The sequence below is a fragment of the Octopus sinensis genome, linkage group LG23 (genome assembly GCF_006345805.1).
Source record: "Octopus sinensis linkage group LG23, ASM634580v1, whole genome shotgun sequence".
Lineage (NCBI taxonomy): Eukaryota > Metazoa > Mollusca > Cephalopoda > Octopoda > Octopodidae > Octopus > Octopus sinensis.
Genome location: NC_043019.1, coordinates 20,607,116 through 20,623,355, shown reverse-complemented (window position 1 = coordinate 20,623,355; position 16,240 = coordinate 20,607,116). Strand labels below are relative to the sequence as shown.

Sequence of the window (16,240 nt, the reverse complement as noted above, 5' to 3'; positions counted from 1 at the left end):
GAGATAACTCTGAGTGAAAACCAAAAAACAACAACAAAATTTCCATTTTTTCCCCCCTTTTAGTTTCGTCCTCTCAGTTTCCTTCTCTCTTCCTGGTGTGATTTACGAGCATATTTTAAAAACTGTTGCTCCTCTCAACGACGACGACACTCGCTGACCTCTACGGTGGACTGGGAAAAAATGCTCCGGCGTTCATCTCCATCCAGGACGACGAAGACGAAGACGACTCTGCATTAATTGAGTTCCTCCTTTATTCAAATATTTAATCATAACAACCAAACTATACACCACAGGAGAGAATATATATTTACTACATTCTACATTGACAGTTTTCATGGTAATGTATATACACTTTCCGCTCTTCACATCGTGTTTATATTCGTGTATATATGTATGTATATAAAATGTGTCTATATATAATAGATGCAGGTTAATGTATATATATAATGAATTCCTATTACTAAAGGCCTAAAGGCGTTGTGTCCCTGTCGTAGGACACGCACAGACACTACATTCACACACACACTTACGGCGAGTTGGCACCGTCGCTAGAGAACCAGATAGGATATATATATATATATAGTGTAATAAATAAAATATATGCATACATACAAACATATATGTACGTACCGACATCTACATGTATATATATATATACACACAAACTTTCGATGATGTATATATAGGCTTATATAAATCTCTCTGTATGTGTGTGCGTGCGTGTATATATATATATATATATATATATATATAATATATATATATATATATATATATATACTGTTGTGTCTGGGGAGAGTCATTTTCTCATATAAAGAATCTTGCAAACCAAATCCAAAAACGAAATATATATACATATATATGTATATATATATATATATATTCAACAATATAAGGAATGGCCCTGATAGGCCTTTCTCACTAGACCGCTGGTAGCGGAGAATTTTTTCTAGAATTTTTTTGCTACCCTTATATATATATATATATATATATATATATATATAGATATATATATTGATATATATATATATAGAGAGAGAGAGGTTTTGCGCATTCGGGCATTTGAGACTTTCGAGTCGCCTATACGGCTAAGCGCTTTATAGATGTGAAACCAACGGTCACTCTCAGACCGGCCATAACAACCAACTTCTAAGAATTATGCATACACTCACCCACATGTGTGTACCCTCATGGCCGCAGTCAAATGACAAACACATTATATAACACCAGACACACGACGCTCACACTCCTTGATCTATCTATCAATCTATCTATCTATCAGGTCCGTAAACCATTTTCCCTGATGTTTATTTGGTACATAATAATGCACAAGTGCACACACAACTTGCACAGCGGAAGTTTCTTCAGCTGTAGTTTGGTGCACTCACGAGTAATAACAGTCATCATGGTTACCATCATCCTCATTCATTCTGCAGAATTCATTGCTTTTCGATGTATTTCTATGTACAACTCGTACAAGAAGTTGTATCTCACACTGTAACGATAAAACAAAAGCTATATCAATATTTTACTTTAAGTCATTTACCTGATATATATATAAATAGTTACATACATAAATAGAGAGATAGGTATTATTATTATTATTTATGGTTTCCTTTCGTTATAACTTTATTCCAGCTGCCTTAGTACCTATTTCTTTATTACCCACAAGGGGCTAAACATAGAGGGTACAAACAAGGACAGACATAGGTATGAAGTCGATTACATCGACTCCAGTGCGAAACTTAGTACCGGGCATTCTCCGGAGATCAATAGTAGCAGAGACACTTTTGTTTTGCTATGCATGCCAAAAATTGTCATCACATTTATTTCATTTTAGACGGAGAGTGTTTTCCGTACTATATGAGTTGTACCCATCAAGGTTATCATTTGTAATTCACAGAGATTAGAGTTACCAGGGAGCTGCTTAGTATAATTTTCAGCTCCCTTATTTATTATTCCCAACGCACCAATTACTACTGGTGTTATCGTAGTACTAAGCTTCCACATTTCTGTGATTTCGATTTGCAGATCTTTATAGTGACAAAGCTTTTCGTATTTCTTCCTTGAGACATTTTGATCTTGTGGGACAGACATATCTATTAACAGACAAGTTTCTCTGTTGTAGTCCTTGACCACAATGTCTGGCCGATTGGAGTCAATTTTCTGTCTGTTTGAATTGGAAAGTTCCAAAGGATGGTGACGCCCTCGCTATTTACTACATCCTCTGGATGGTGCCTGTACCACTTATCATGGGATTTAATTTTGTAGTATTTACAAGCATTCCAGTGTATGTACTGCCCTAGTCTGTCATGTCTTATGAGACACTCCTTTTCAGCGAGGACTGGGCAGCCAGAAACAGCATGATCAATTGTCTCTGAATTTTCCCACAAATTCTGCACGAGGAGTCAGATGCATCTTTAAGGACGTTTGCATGGTAGTTTATGGTAGGTAAGCTCTGATCTTGCACTGCAATAACAAAACTTTCTGTTTCCCCTGTCTTTTATAACCATTGGTGTGTTAGATTTTGATCAATATCTGGTTTGGACAGGTGACTAGGGTATTTTCCGTGCGGTAGTTTGCCTTTCTAGTTGTCTTCGATATTATTCATGCAAGCCTTCTTTGCTTTTTGTTTGATGTTTTTTGCATCAATGCTAGGTTTGAGCACGTGCCATCTAAGAGACACTGGGGTACAAATATTCGAAGCCCAGTATACCCATCATGACTACTCATCTGATAAAGGTACACTAGGCACATGCATCACAACCATATGTGCACGACATGGTGATCTCCTATCAAGATAAACAGCACATGACCTTGCAGGTGGGGCCCAGTTAGAATTTTCTTCTGGTCGAGTAGCCCATACTGCTCAAAAGGTCCCTGAATAAGGTTTGTTTAAAGATGATGAACGAAACACCCATGTTTCCACAGGGGAATTATTCAAACCCCAAAGAATTCCTTTCAACACATGGCTATGATGCTCCCCCACTACTTCTGCTCATGGTCAGAGATGCACATATCGTCAGCCACTAAGGGACATGGTCAACTGGTTACGGTCAAGCAACTGACAAGCAAATCTGTGGTATTGAGCAGAATATTTGCTGTAGCCCATCTTTTATCGACTATCCCTTTCCCCAAATTTACAGGCCTTGTGCCTCTAGTAGAAAGGATTATTATTATTATTGAGTGAGAATGCAGCACATGCCATCAAAGTGACACTTGGGTACAAATATACGAAGCCCAATGTACCCATCATTTATGTACGTACGTGTATACGAAAGATAATGGATGTACATGTGTGTGTGTGTGTGTGCAGTTGTATTCTCACACACACACATATAATTGTAAAAAAGGTAACCGATTTTTAGTATACTGAGAAACAAAAAAACAAAAATGGTGACGTGAATGAGAAATGTACTCAGCTGCTGACTGGTACAGAGGGTACATACACATACATGCATATACTTACACACACACACACACACACATATATATATATATACACCACTGCACACACATATACAAAAATACATGTGCATATGCATACATATACGTACATGCAAAAAAAGATGTGTGTATATGAGAGAATGGGTGTATGCCTGTGTGTAAGTGAATACAAATACATAAACTTAAACACCCACTACCTTTCATATGCATGTTTATACATTCATACATTGTGTGAGCGTGTGTTTCACTATTCAACTGATAGACATGAAAGTCAATGGGTATGTGCACGCGTGTGTGAATGTGTCTTTCACTTTGCACCTTTCTAACTGACTTCAAAGCAAATGTCGGCTTCAGAACTAAATAAATAAAAAATCCTTTATGGAAATTGTGGATCAATCAGATGGAAAAATTCCCCATCAGACATATATGCACTCACACATGTAGGTGTGTATGTGGGTATCTTTGCCTTGATATCCATACAGACATAGACGCACTCACACATGTAGGTGTGTATGTGGGTATCTTTGCCTTGATATCCATACAGACATAGACGCACTCACACATGTAGGTGTGTATGTGGGTATCTTTGCCTTGATATCCATACAGACATAGACGCACTCACACATGTAGGTGTGTATGTGGGTATCTTTGCCTTGATATCCATACATACATAGATGCACTCACACATGTAGGCGTGTATGTGGGTATCTTTGCCTTGATATCCATACAGACATAGATGCACACACACATGTAGGTGTGTATGTGGGTATCTTTGCCTTGATATCCATACAGACATAGATGCACTCCCACATGTAGGTGTGTATGTGGGTATCTTTGCCTTGATATCCATACATACATAGATGCACTCACACATGTAGGCGTGTATGTGGGTATCTTTGCCTTGATATCCATACAGACATAGATGCACACACACATGTAGGTGTGTATGTGGGTATCTTTGCCTTGATATCCATACAGACATAGATGCACTCCCACATGTAGGTGTGTATGTGGGTATCTTTGCCTTGATATCCATACAGACATAGATGCACTCACACATGTAGGCGTGTATGTGGGTATCTTTGCCTTGATATCCATACAGACATATATGCACTCACACATGTAGGTGTGTATGTGGGTATCTTTGCCTTGATATCCATACAGACATAGATGCACACACACATGTAGGTGTGTATGTGGGTATCTTTGCCTTGATATCCATACAGACATAGATGCACTCCCACATGTAGGTGTGTATGTGGGTATCTTTGCCTTGATATCCATACAGACATAGATGCACTAAAACATGTAGGTGTGTATGTGGGTATCTTTGCCTTGATATCCATACAGACATATATGCACTCACACATGTAGGTGTGTATGTGGGTATCTTTGCCTTGATATCCATACAGACATAGATGCACACACACATGTAGGTGTGTATGTGGGTATCTTTGCCTTGATATCCATACAGACATAGATGCACTCCCACATGTAGGTGTGTATGTGGGTATCTTTGCCTTGATATCCATACAGACATAGATGCACTAAAACATGTAGGTGTGTATGTGGGTATCTTTGCCTTGATATCCATACAGACATAGATGCACTCACAATGTAGGTGTGTATGTGGGTTATTCTTTGCTTGATATCCTAAACATACAAGATGCACTCACACATGTAGGTGTGTATGTGGGTATCTTTGCCTTGATATCCATACAGACATAGATGCACTCCCACATGTAGGTGTGTATGTGGGTATCTTTGCCTTGATATCCATACAGACATAGATGCACTCACACATGTAGGTGTGTATGTGGGTATCTTTGCCTTGACATCACATGATAGTTGTGAATGAGTGTCACAGTCATACAAGAAGTGTTATTCATTTTGAATATTTTACAAAAATATGCCTGACTATAGACAATATTACTTTGTTTGGAAATAGGTGAGGGTTAGCTACAGGAAGGGCATCAGGCCCTAGAAAATCTGCCTCAATAAACTCTGTCTGATCCATACAGACATGGAAAAGTGAATGTTAAAATGTGGTTTAGTTCCAGGTTTGTTCTTTATGATCAAATGCTCTTTAGCTATGATCATTCAATCTGTTTTATTAGGATTTAATTTCTCTTGGACTGCATCATCCATTATCTTCTCCCTACCCCCTTTTTTTTTTATCACATTAGGGTGTGATTTGAGGGAGATATAACTGTTATTTCTAGCATGTCCAGTGAACACATTGAAGCTCCTTCGTTGTTTCATTCATGTGTGACACTGATGCTCTAGAAATAACAGCCAGTTAAATCTTATTGATGTGCAGAGTTTCTGCAAGAATGTCACTACTCTACTTTACCATTACTCCTCTATGGAAACCTAATGTTAATGTTTCACCGACTGCTTTGCCTAACTAGCAGAGGGCCGTTAGGGCCAGACAACATTCTATATGCTAAGTATTCTGTTTTGTGGAGACACATGGCCTAGTGGTTAGAGCAGCGGACTCGCAGTTGAGGGATCGCGGGTTCAAATCGCAGACCGAGCGATGTGTGTGTTTATGAGCGAAAACACCTAAGCTCCACGCGGCTCTGACAGAAGGTAATGGTGAACTTCTGCTGACTCTTTTGCCACAACTTTCTCTCACTCTTTCCTCCTGCATCTTGCAGCTCACCTGCGACGGACCGGAGTCCCGTCCAGGTGGGGAACCTATACGCCAAGAAACCGGGAAACCGGCCCTTATGAGCCAGGCATGGCTCGAGAAGGAACAAACAACAACCGACTGCATTGCCTAACTAGCAGAGGGCTGTTAGGGCCAGACAACATTCTATATGCTAAGTATTCTGTTTTGAGCTTCGGTTGATCCTGACAAAGAGAGCAGCAAAAGAAAAACATATTTGACAATAGTCAACTGCACCTGATCATTGTTGAAGATCTTTAATGTAGGTTTACACTGGATTGGCCACAGTGCAGAGGACAGATGAACTGCTTGGCTAGTGGAAAGCATCCCTTCCACAGGGAAGAAATATCGGACAGTTTAATCTGGCGAGACAGAAATAATATGGCATGACATTTAGGTAGTAATTATATAATGTAGATAATGTATGTGGTTGCCTGAAGGTGGCAAGCTGGCAGAATCATTAAGCATGCTGGGCAAAAATGCTTAGTAGCATTTCGTCTGGCTTTACATTCTGAGTTCAAATTCTGCTGAGGTCAACTTTGCCTTTCATCCTTTTGGGATGGATAAATTAAGTACCAGCTGAGCACTGGGATCAATGTAATCAATGATTAGGCCCTTTCCCAAAATTTGAAGCCAGTATATGTGGTTGCCTCCTCTGACAGACCTTTTAAGGATATAGCTTTCTCTTAGTTCATTTCTTGGTGGGACTGTTAACCCTGTTGGTAACCTCATCTGAATTCCTATCCACTTGAAGGTTCAAACTAAACCAGACTCCTAATGACTTAAGTAGCTCATCAGTCCAGTGCGCCTGAAGCCTGTTGGCAGCATGGATACTTCTCCAGGCACCAAATTGCAAGATAACATTTTTGCTGCTGTTACTGCCTTGTTTTCTTTTAGTATGGTGCCAACTGTTTTTAACTTTTGGATAATTCCGTACAAAATCAATGCAGTAATTCCGTACAAAATCAATGCAGTTTTTTAAAAAATTGAAGGTGACCGAAACCAATTTCTTTCTAACTTTGCATGCTAAATGGCTTTCATATAAAACCTATAAACATGAAATATTTTTTTTTTTACCTAACTCTAATATTTGCTGAGTTATGACCATTTGAAATTTAAAAAAAAAGTGACATTTTTTCAGTTTCTCAATAGCTTTGAGAAGTCATATCTCAGCCACTATTTGAGCTAGAAAGCTCAATTTTTTTTTTTTTTTTCATTTTAAAGCATTTAAATAGATCTACAGCTTTTGTTTAGAGTATTTTTTTCCTTACAATAACAATAAAAAGGTTGACCTAATTTTTGACATTTCATTGGTCAAAAGATATAAATTATTTTGAAATTTTCTCCAACTATTGCCCTACTTAGTCACAACTCACATAAAAAAATTCATATATGGATCTCAATAGGAAGTATTTTTAATAAATATAATTATAGTGAAAAGTAATGACAAATTATCAACTTGTGGCGACATTCACCCTGGGCAGGTTGAGTTGGCTTCTTCTATTCATGGAAGAAGTTTCGTGGGAAAATGTGAATTTCATAAGCGGTCCCCAACAATCCCTCATGTGGAGACATCATGTTTGCTGCAGATTGTCCGCAGATGCAGGGACAGAATGACCGAGGAGCTGCCGGTTGCCGAAGCAGACACTCCAAGGATTTTCACCAGAGCCCCGTCTGCCGGTTTGTGGCCCTAATACCACTCGGTGTCAGATCAATCCGCCTTGGGTGGCCCTACCAGGAACCGAAGTTCCCGACGGTATAGCTCTGACACTACCCGTTGCCAGCGTCCCCACCACAATCGCTTACTAAGTAAGACAATTTGAGCTTGAAGGAGAAAACAAAGTGCTGATAACCAAAATAAGCATTTTTATTATTTCAATAAATGTCTACTTTAATTGTAACTACTTTTCATCTACGGTCAATGGTGGCAATGCCACTGCCAACACTTAGAATCATCAAACAAACTGTTGACATCCCCATCGCCTAAGGGGCCACTCCTGATAAGCTTAGCAGATGAAGCCACATCCCAACCTCCTACTCTAAAGCCTTGCTTTAAATGGCTAGGTACTTGTTAGATAAAATTCTGAAATCTTAGAAATTTAATGAGACAATTTTCTTGAAATTAATAATAAAACGGTTCTTGCCCCTTGAATCTGGGAAATAAATGGAATACCTGGTGTATGTCTTGCTGTGGCTACCCCCACCTAAAAAAAATGGGGAATATGCCACTCAATTGTAAGCAGGTAGTGCTGGATTATGTGGTTTCCTAGATGATGTGGAATTGGTCCTGACTTGATATTTGGTGTATATCATGTAGTGGTCTGTTTTCAACAGTATTTTACTGATGCCGATGTTGGGGGAGAGAGGCTTACAGCTTAATCAGAGGTGGAGGGACAGTGCCCTTCACCTGATTTAGCACCTCCAAGACTGGTGAGAACAAGATAGGAAGTTGTTTTTCAAACCAGAGAGCTGGGCCAAATATCTGCAAACATAGTCACCCCTTGCCCAAGCGGTGGTGTTAAACTGGGGAATGGATAAAGACCCCATCTCTTGAAACAGGAATTGTTCATCAACAGACTTCCAAGCAGTTTCATCTGTAAAGGCCTTCATTGGTGATAGCTGACCCTGCCTTTTTACATGTGTGAGCTAGATTTTTTTTGAGAAACACTGGCAGTTTTTAATCCAAGGGAAAGGCCTCTGATTTAAGGGTGATACAGTTTGACACTAGTGTTATTGCAGGTGTTGCTGTCAGAAAAGAAAGAACCTGATCAGTAACTGCAAGACCTTCTGGTTTGACTTTCTTGCACTTCTGCCAACCCACCACCCTGAACTGGTACATTTTTATTGACCCTGAGAAAGGATGAAAGGCAAAGTTGATCATGGCAGGATTTGAACTCAGAATGCTGAAAGCCAGAACAAACAGCACAAAGCATTTTATTCAGCCAAGTCACCCTTAGGAAATTTGATACTAAAAGATTTGGTGGACCCAAGCAGATTATGTTTGTCCAAGATGCTATGCAGTGAGATAGTTCTTAAAACTATGTTGTTGTGAAACAGATTTCTTAAACACTCAGCCATGCCACTCCAAGAGGAAAGAAGCTATGAGACATGAAATTAGCCTGCCATTTTTGAAAAACCAATCCAATTCTGTACAACCAAGACACTATAACAGCAGTACAGTGTTACACTGTTACCGACACAGAAGTGATGTCATACCAGTAGCAGTGTCAGACAATTACTATTGATTGATGAAGCATCATCACAGCAGTACACAGTCATGATATTACTAATAAAGTGTAAGGCAGCAAGCTGGTAAAATCATGTCAAGCGAAATACATAATATTTTGTTCATTTTTACATTCTGAGTTCAAATCCTGCTAAGATATCAACTTTGCTTTTTATCCTTCCAAGGTGGATAAAATAAGTTCAAGTTGAGCCTGGGGTTGATGTAATCAACTTACCCCTCCCGCAAAATTGCTGGCCTTGTGTCATCAATATCACTAATAAAGCATTGTCACAGCAATAATGTCACTACCAATACTATTAAAGCACTGTCACAGAAGTATATTGTTACTACTGAGACATTGTCACAGTGGTATGTTGTTAAAAAAGGCGGTGAGCTGGCAGTCGTTAGCACGCTGGACGAAATGCTTTGCAGTATTTCGCCTGCTGATACATTCTGAGTTCAAATTCCACCGAGATCAACTTTGCCTTTCATCCTTTCGGGGTCGATAAATTAAGTACCAGTTACGCACTGGGGTCGATATAATCGACTTAATCCATTTATCTGTCCTTGTTTGTCCTCTCTATGTTTAGACCCTTGTGGGCAATAAAGAAATAAGAAACGTTAGCACACCGGGCGAAATGCTTAGCGGTATTTTGTCTGTCTTTATGTTCTGAGTTCAAATTCCGTCGAGGTCGACTTTGCCTTTCATCCTTTCGGGGTCGATAAATTAAGTACCAGTTACGCACTGGGGTCGATATAATCGACTTAATCTGTTTGTCTGTCCTTGTTTGTCCTCTCTGTGTTTAGCCCCTTGTGGGTAGTAAAGAAATAGGTATACTGTTATAAATGCATAGTATCACACAACACATCTATTACTGCTAAAGCTCTCAAGACAGTGCAGTGACACACCTTTTACTTATTAATTTTGGTAATTCCATTCTCATACCAGAAAGTGTTGAGATTCCAAACGCTAAACTGCCCATCCACATTTTGTGGAGTCAACATAGAATGACTCAAAATGTCTTAATCAATGCTACACTGGATTAGATCTAACCTATTTCTTTATTACCCATAGAGGGGACAAACAAGGACAGACGAACGGATTAAGTCGATTCCACCGACCCCAGTGCGTAAGTGGTACTTAACTTATCGACCCCAAAAGGATGAAAGGCAAAGTCAACCTCGGCGGAATTTGAACTCAGAACGCAGCGGCGGACGAAATTCCACAAAGCATTTCGCCCGGCGTGCTAGCGTTTGTGCCAGCTCGCCGCTTTAGATCTAACCTGTCACCCCTAAATTACAATGGGGACATGATGTAGACTTTCTCCTGTTCTGCGATGTGGTACAATCCAAATCTTGATTCACCAACTTGTTTACTCTTTTTTGTTGGATTTCTGTTTGTTGTTTGGCTGATTTAAGAATCAACACAAAGGATGCTCAAGATTCTTTGCGTGTAAATAAGTGGAAAGATCTGCTAGATATATGAAAAACAAAAAAAAAAAAGTAAATGATAGTAAACAAGTTAGTTGGTTATTCAATTCTTCACCTCCACCTGTTTACACTCTCACTGTTCTTATCTGCACTTTTGTCAGGTAAATGAGGTACTTGGTATATTTAGAGCAATAACCCCAGGACACAGTTCTATGCTGATGATTTTGGCTATAAGTCTAAGCTCTATATCAAATACTTCCCCTGTGACCACCACATCACTGCAGCCACCACTAAAACTACTATAACCACCATACTACAGCAACTAAACCATTACATTTCTCCTTAAGTTATGTATGGTACACCTTCTAAGTATTTTATGTCCTTGTAATAGAAACTATAGAGAGCTGGCTGTGTAATATGACACCATGAGATTTCCTGTATACATGTAGTAATAATAAAACACGGGGAAACTGAATATACTAGGTGTTGGCTGGTGGGCAGGCTCAGAACAATTGAAGTATGCCTGGTAGAATCTGTAATTTTAGAAGGCACTGTGAGAGTGTAATGGACAAAGAAGTCACTGTACACATTTAATATTGCCTAACTAATTATAATAACATTAACAGCAGTGAAGAAGATATATGTCGTAGAACAAGAAATTGTATCAAAGCTGAATGATATTAAAAAGCTGATGCAACCTAAAGTTCTTAGATTGTTGAAATTCCAACTACCTGGTGTTCCACATTATAACCTGACTATGTTTGAGCAGTGCGTATGAGGCCAGAGAACTTTGCTAGATTTATATTTAGTATTTCTTTGCATAGCTTATGAATAGGATATTAATTATTTTGAGAGCCATGAATGTAGGTCAAACATTAGCAGTAAAAATCTGTCAATAAATGACAGGGTAACAAAACAGGTAGAGGATTTTCGTATTCTTTATTTGGTTGTCTGGACTAATGGTCTTTGTTAGAAGGACAGTCTGACTCTGAAGATTTTCTTTCTGCTGCTCTTCAAGAGATCAACAGATGTAGTGGTCTTAGTGGAAGTAAGAAGGAGTCTTATGTACTGTTGGGTTTCAGTCCTGTGAAATTCCATTTGAACATATACAGAGATGTGCTGGATAGCTAGATAGGTATGTAAGCAGATGTAGATAAGTGGGTAGATAGTAGAGAGAGAGATAGACAGACAGACAGACAGATAGACAGGCAGGTATGTAGGTAGATACCTATTTAATTTGCCAGATAGGTAGGTAGGTAGATATAGATAGACGCCTTACAGTATATATTGTGTTACAGTAGGAAGTTGCCTGAATGGATAGGATTGTAAGGTCAAGAGTTACTAGTTCAAATTCATTGCTGGCATTTTATTTTGAACCACATGCGTTTTGGGTTTTGTGCCATTGTGCAGTACCTTAGGCAAGTGAAACTATGTGAAGGCCTGTCATTTGTGTGTGTGTGTGTGTCTTTGTATTTGTCCCACCATTTGAGTTTGTTTAAGTCCTTGTAACTTGGTAATTTAGCAAAAAGGAACAATAGAATAAGTACCAGATTTGAAGAAAATTAAGTCCTGGGGTTGATTTGTGTGACTAAACACTTCAATGTAGTGCCCCAACATGGCTGCAGTTCAAAGGATATACAAACATATACATTGGGTGATTCAAAAGCCCCTTTAGCATATATATATATATATATACACACACACACACACACACACACACACACACATACACACACACACACACATATATATATAGGGAAAGTTTACGAAAAAAAACAAAAGACGAAGACTGGTGGTGTACAAAACAAACAGATGTATTAGTATAACGCTCAGGAATAGAAAAAGTCTTTTACGTTTTGAGCCTATGCTCTTCTACAGAAAGGGACACAGAAAAAGCAAGGAGAGAAAAAAATGTGTGTAGTGGCTAATGATCTATCATGGCGACTATATATATATATATATATATATATATGTATGTATGTATGTATGTATACCATCATCATCAGTGTTTTACATCTGCTTTCTAGGCTAGTATGGGTTAGATGGCTTGGCAAGGGTCTGATGAGTAGGTGCTCCACTCTATTTTGCAATGGTTTCCATGGCTGGATGCCCTTCCTGTGCCAGCCACTTTGTTGAGTGGACTGGCTGCTTTTTTTCATGGTACAAACACTAGTGAGATGGTCTTGCATCTTGTGGGACTAAAGAGCTGAAGAGCTCATATGACTGACAACAATAGACAGAATGGGATGATTCTTGGTGATGAGACAAAAGAGGTTAAATTATGATGAGAGATACAGAGTTATAGTTGAGAGAGAGTGGTGTATACATACACGCACTCACACGCACACACACACGCATGCACACACACACATGCGCACGCACACACGCACGCGCGCACACACACATGCACACACACACACACACATACACACACACATGCACACACACACATGCACACACACGCATGCACACACACACGCATGCACACATGCACACACACACACACACACACATACATTCACCAGGCATGGCTGTGTGTTAAGATGTTTGCATCCCAATTTTGCCATTTTATCGGTAGCTTATTTATGCTGGTAGTGAATGAATTGGATGAAATGATGAGTGGAACTTGCAATTAAACAACCGTGATTGGTCAATAGAGACAGGCCAATTCTCTTGCAAGACAATGCTCAACCACATGTTGCACAAAGAACACTGCTCAAGTTACAGGAATTGAACTTGGAAGTACTCTGTCATCCACCATATTCACCAGACCTTGGACCAACTGACTATCATGTTTTTCATGCATTAGACAACTTTTTGCAAGGAAAAAACTTCAAATCTGAAGAAGATGCAAAAGCAGCCTTTCATGATTTCACCACCTCTTGCTCTCCAGAATTCTTTGCTGCCAGCATCAATAAGCTACTGATAAAATGGCAAAACTGTGTTGATAATTTAGGTGCATACTTTGATTAACAGTGTTGCTTTTTTGTTGAGATGAAGTAAAATAAACTTTCATTTCCAAATCGGACATTTCATTCTTGATGACCTGATATGTGTGTGTGTGTGTGTGTGTATGTATGGAGTAAATATCCTGTGAAGGAGTGGTAATGAAGTTACCATGGTAACAACACTGAGTTTAAGGAAATGGAGCAAACACATACATTCTTTTCAAGCTTCACATGAATGAATCCCTCTTCTGTTGCTTGAAATAATTATGTTGGGAGTTGTGCAGAAGTGGGTAAGAATAGTATTACCCAAATAAACATTTGAATATGGTTATCTAGAATAAGCTTTCACAGAATTAACATGTTTGTACAGAAGCACTCTGTACTACTCCAAACATAGTTACAATATTAAACTAAAACAGTAACCAATAGCAACAATCAATACTGTCAACGACTTATCAACTACCGACAGTTCACACAGTTTCTTCACTTTATTGAAATGTGTGAGTCCACTTTCAGTCATGTGGGGGTGGTCAGGATACTTCCACAATAATCATGTGTTCCACTTGTTCAGTCATTTGAATTACCCATTTATCTATTTATAGCTGAGTATTCCACAGCTATATGTACCTTTAGTTTTGTAACTCTCAAACAGAGTTAGTAATTCCATTCCTTGCTATCTTGTTATACACAAAATATTTGAGATCCTCTACAGAAATATTGGTTTCAAATTTTGGCATAAGGCCAGCAGTTTCAGGGGAAAGTGGTAAATTGATTACATTGACCCCCCAGTATTCAACTGGTACATATTTTATTGACCCTGTAAAGATGAAAAGCAAAGTCATCCTTGATGGAATTTGAACTCAGAACATAAAGACAGATGAAAAGCTGTTAAGCCCTGCGTTCTAACAATTCTATCAGTTCACTGTCTTATTCTAAAGAAATAATGCTAAACTACTGGCTTTGCAAGTTTTTTTTTTCTCGGGTTTCCAAGCACTTTCAGTGAAGCAAACGAGATATTGTAGCATCTGTCCCCTCAAGCACTATTTAAAAACTATAACTGTACAGCCAGCCCATGCTTCCGCAAAATATAACAGTACTAGCAGTATCGCCCGGCGTTGCTCAGGTTTGTAAAGCATTTTTAGAGAGTTATAGCCAAAAAATAGCAAAAAAATGGAAAAAAATTATGGTAAATTTTTTTTGAGATTTAAAAAAGGTGGAGTTGCGTCCCCTAGACAGTTTGTGGTTCGTGTTTCTGATTCTCGACCCCATGTCGAATTTATCGATTTTTTTCAGAACTGGGGGAACTTTTCAAAATTTTCGCTGCGTTAGTTTTGAATTATGACATTGGGCTATGTGTGTGTCAAGTTTCATCAGAATCGGTTAAAAGCCGTGGTCAGGGTGAGGGTACAAGCAAACAGACACACAGAAACACGCACAGACAAACTGCCGTTTATATAGAGAGAGATATATAAACAGTCTCATGTACAGATGACATCATCCTTGCAGCCTTCCCACCGTTCCCTAGATACAAAAGTACAACTACTCTAACTGCGACACACCAAACACCTAGAAACCTGATTCCAAAAACAAACAACTTCTGAAGTAGCACCTTTACCGAATCTTCCTTCTCCCTAGCAACACTGGAGAACATGAAATACCATGAACATTTCAACAGTGTAAACATCACACACACACACACACACAGTCTCCCTCTCTCTCTTTCTTTTTCTCATCCCACTCACATGCTCATACTTGCACATCACTCATACACAGAGGTACAGAGGTATATATGAGGATGAAAAACTAGGAGTTACAACAACACCCCTGTAACATTCACAGCACAATAAAGACAGCAAAAGAACATACAGATTTATGCTTTGTAGATTTGGTAGACAGAAACTACAAAGCCTATTTTATTTACACACAAACACACACGTATTTATGCAACTGTGGACAATACACACCTGGAAAAACATTTTACAACCACAGTTTTAAAACAATTTCACCCGCTTCTGTAAGTTATCTTTAAGTACCTGACATTTTTTTATGAGAATGGGAAGAAGACGAACCCTATTCATGGTAAAACTTATTGAAGCTATTGCTAGAGATTGTGTTAAAAAAATGTGAAAACTGATATTGGAATATCGATGTCTACCTGTATACTGCTGCTTTTACCCTGAAGAAACACCTGGGAGATATTTACTAAGCACGTGGTACAGAAATAACCCATCGCAAGCATCCCAGGTGGATACAGAATCTGGAAGAAAATGACAAATTTACGCAGTAGAATAGGGTAGTTAAATGGGATTATAAGGTGTAAAGATAGCCATTAAGTTCGTAACACCAACAACACTTCTAGAGGAAACTAATGGAAATGGACAGATTCTATTCTAGCCTGGTGCAGCCTTCTGGCTTCCCAGATACCCAGTCAAACCGTCCAACCCATGCTAGCATGGAGAACGGACGTTAAACGATGATGATGATGATGATAGTCTTTCTGTCTAAGCTGTTTAGTTT

At 38.9% G+C, this 16,240-nt stretch overlaps 1 protein-coding gene across 3 annotated transcripts in view; it reads left to right on the top strand.

Annotated features, from left to right (window-relative positions):
* The window catches only part of LOC115223471 (glycerol-3-phosphate dehydrogenase, mitochondrial), a 69,843-nt gene continuing 53,603 nt past the window's right edge, over positions 1 to 16,240 (top strand). For 2 of the 3 annotated variants that reach the window (XM_029794064.2, XM_029794063.2), the window contains exon 1: positions 1 to 337. The gene's annotated coding sequence lies outside the window, so the exon portion shown is untranslated. Of the gene's footprint in view, positions 338 to 15,606; positions 15,738 to 16,240 lie in introns of those variants that run through there. The other variant, XM_036512403.1, reaches the window with a different exon arrangement.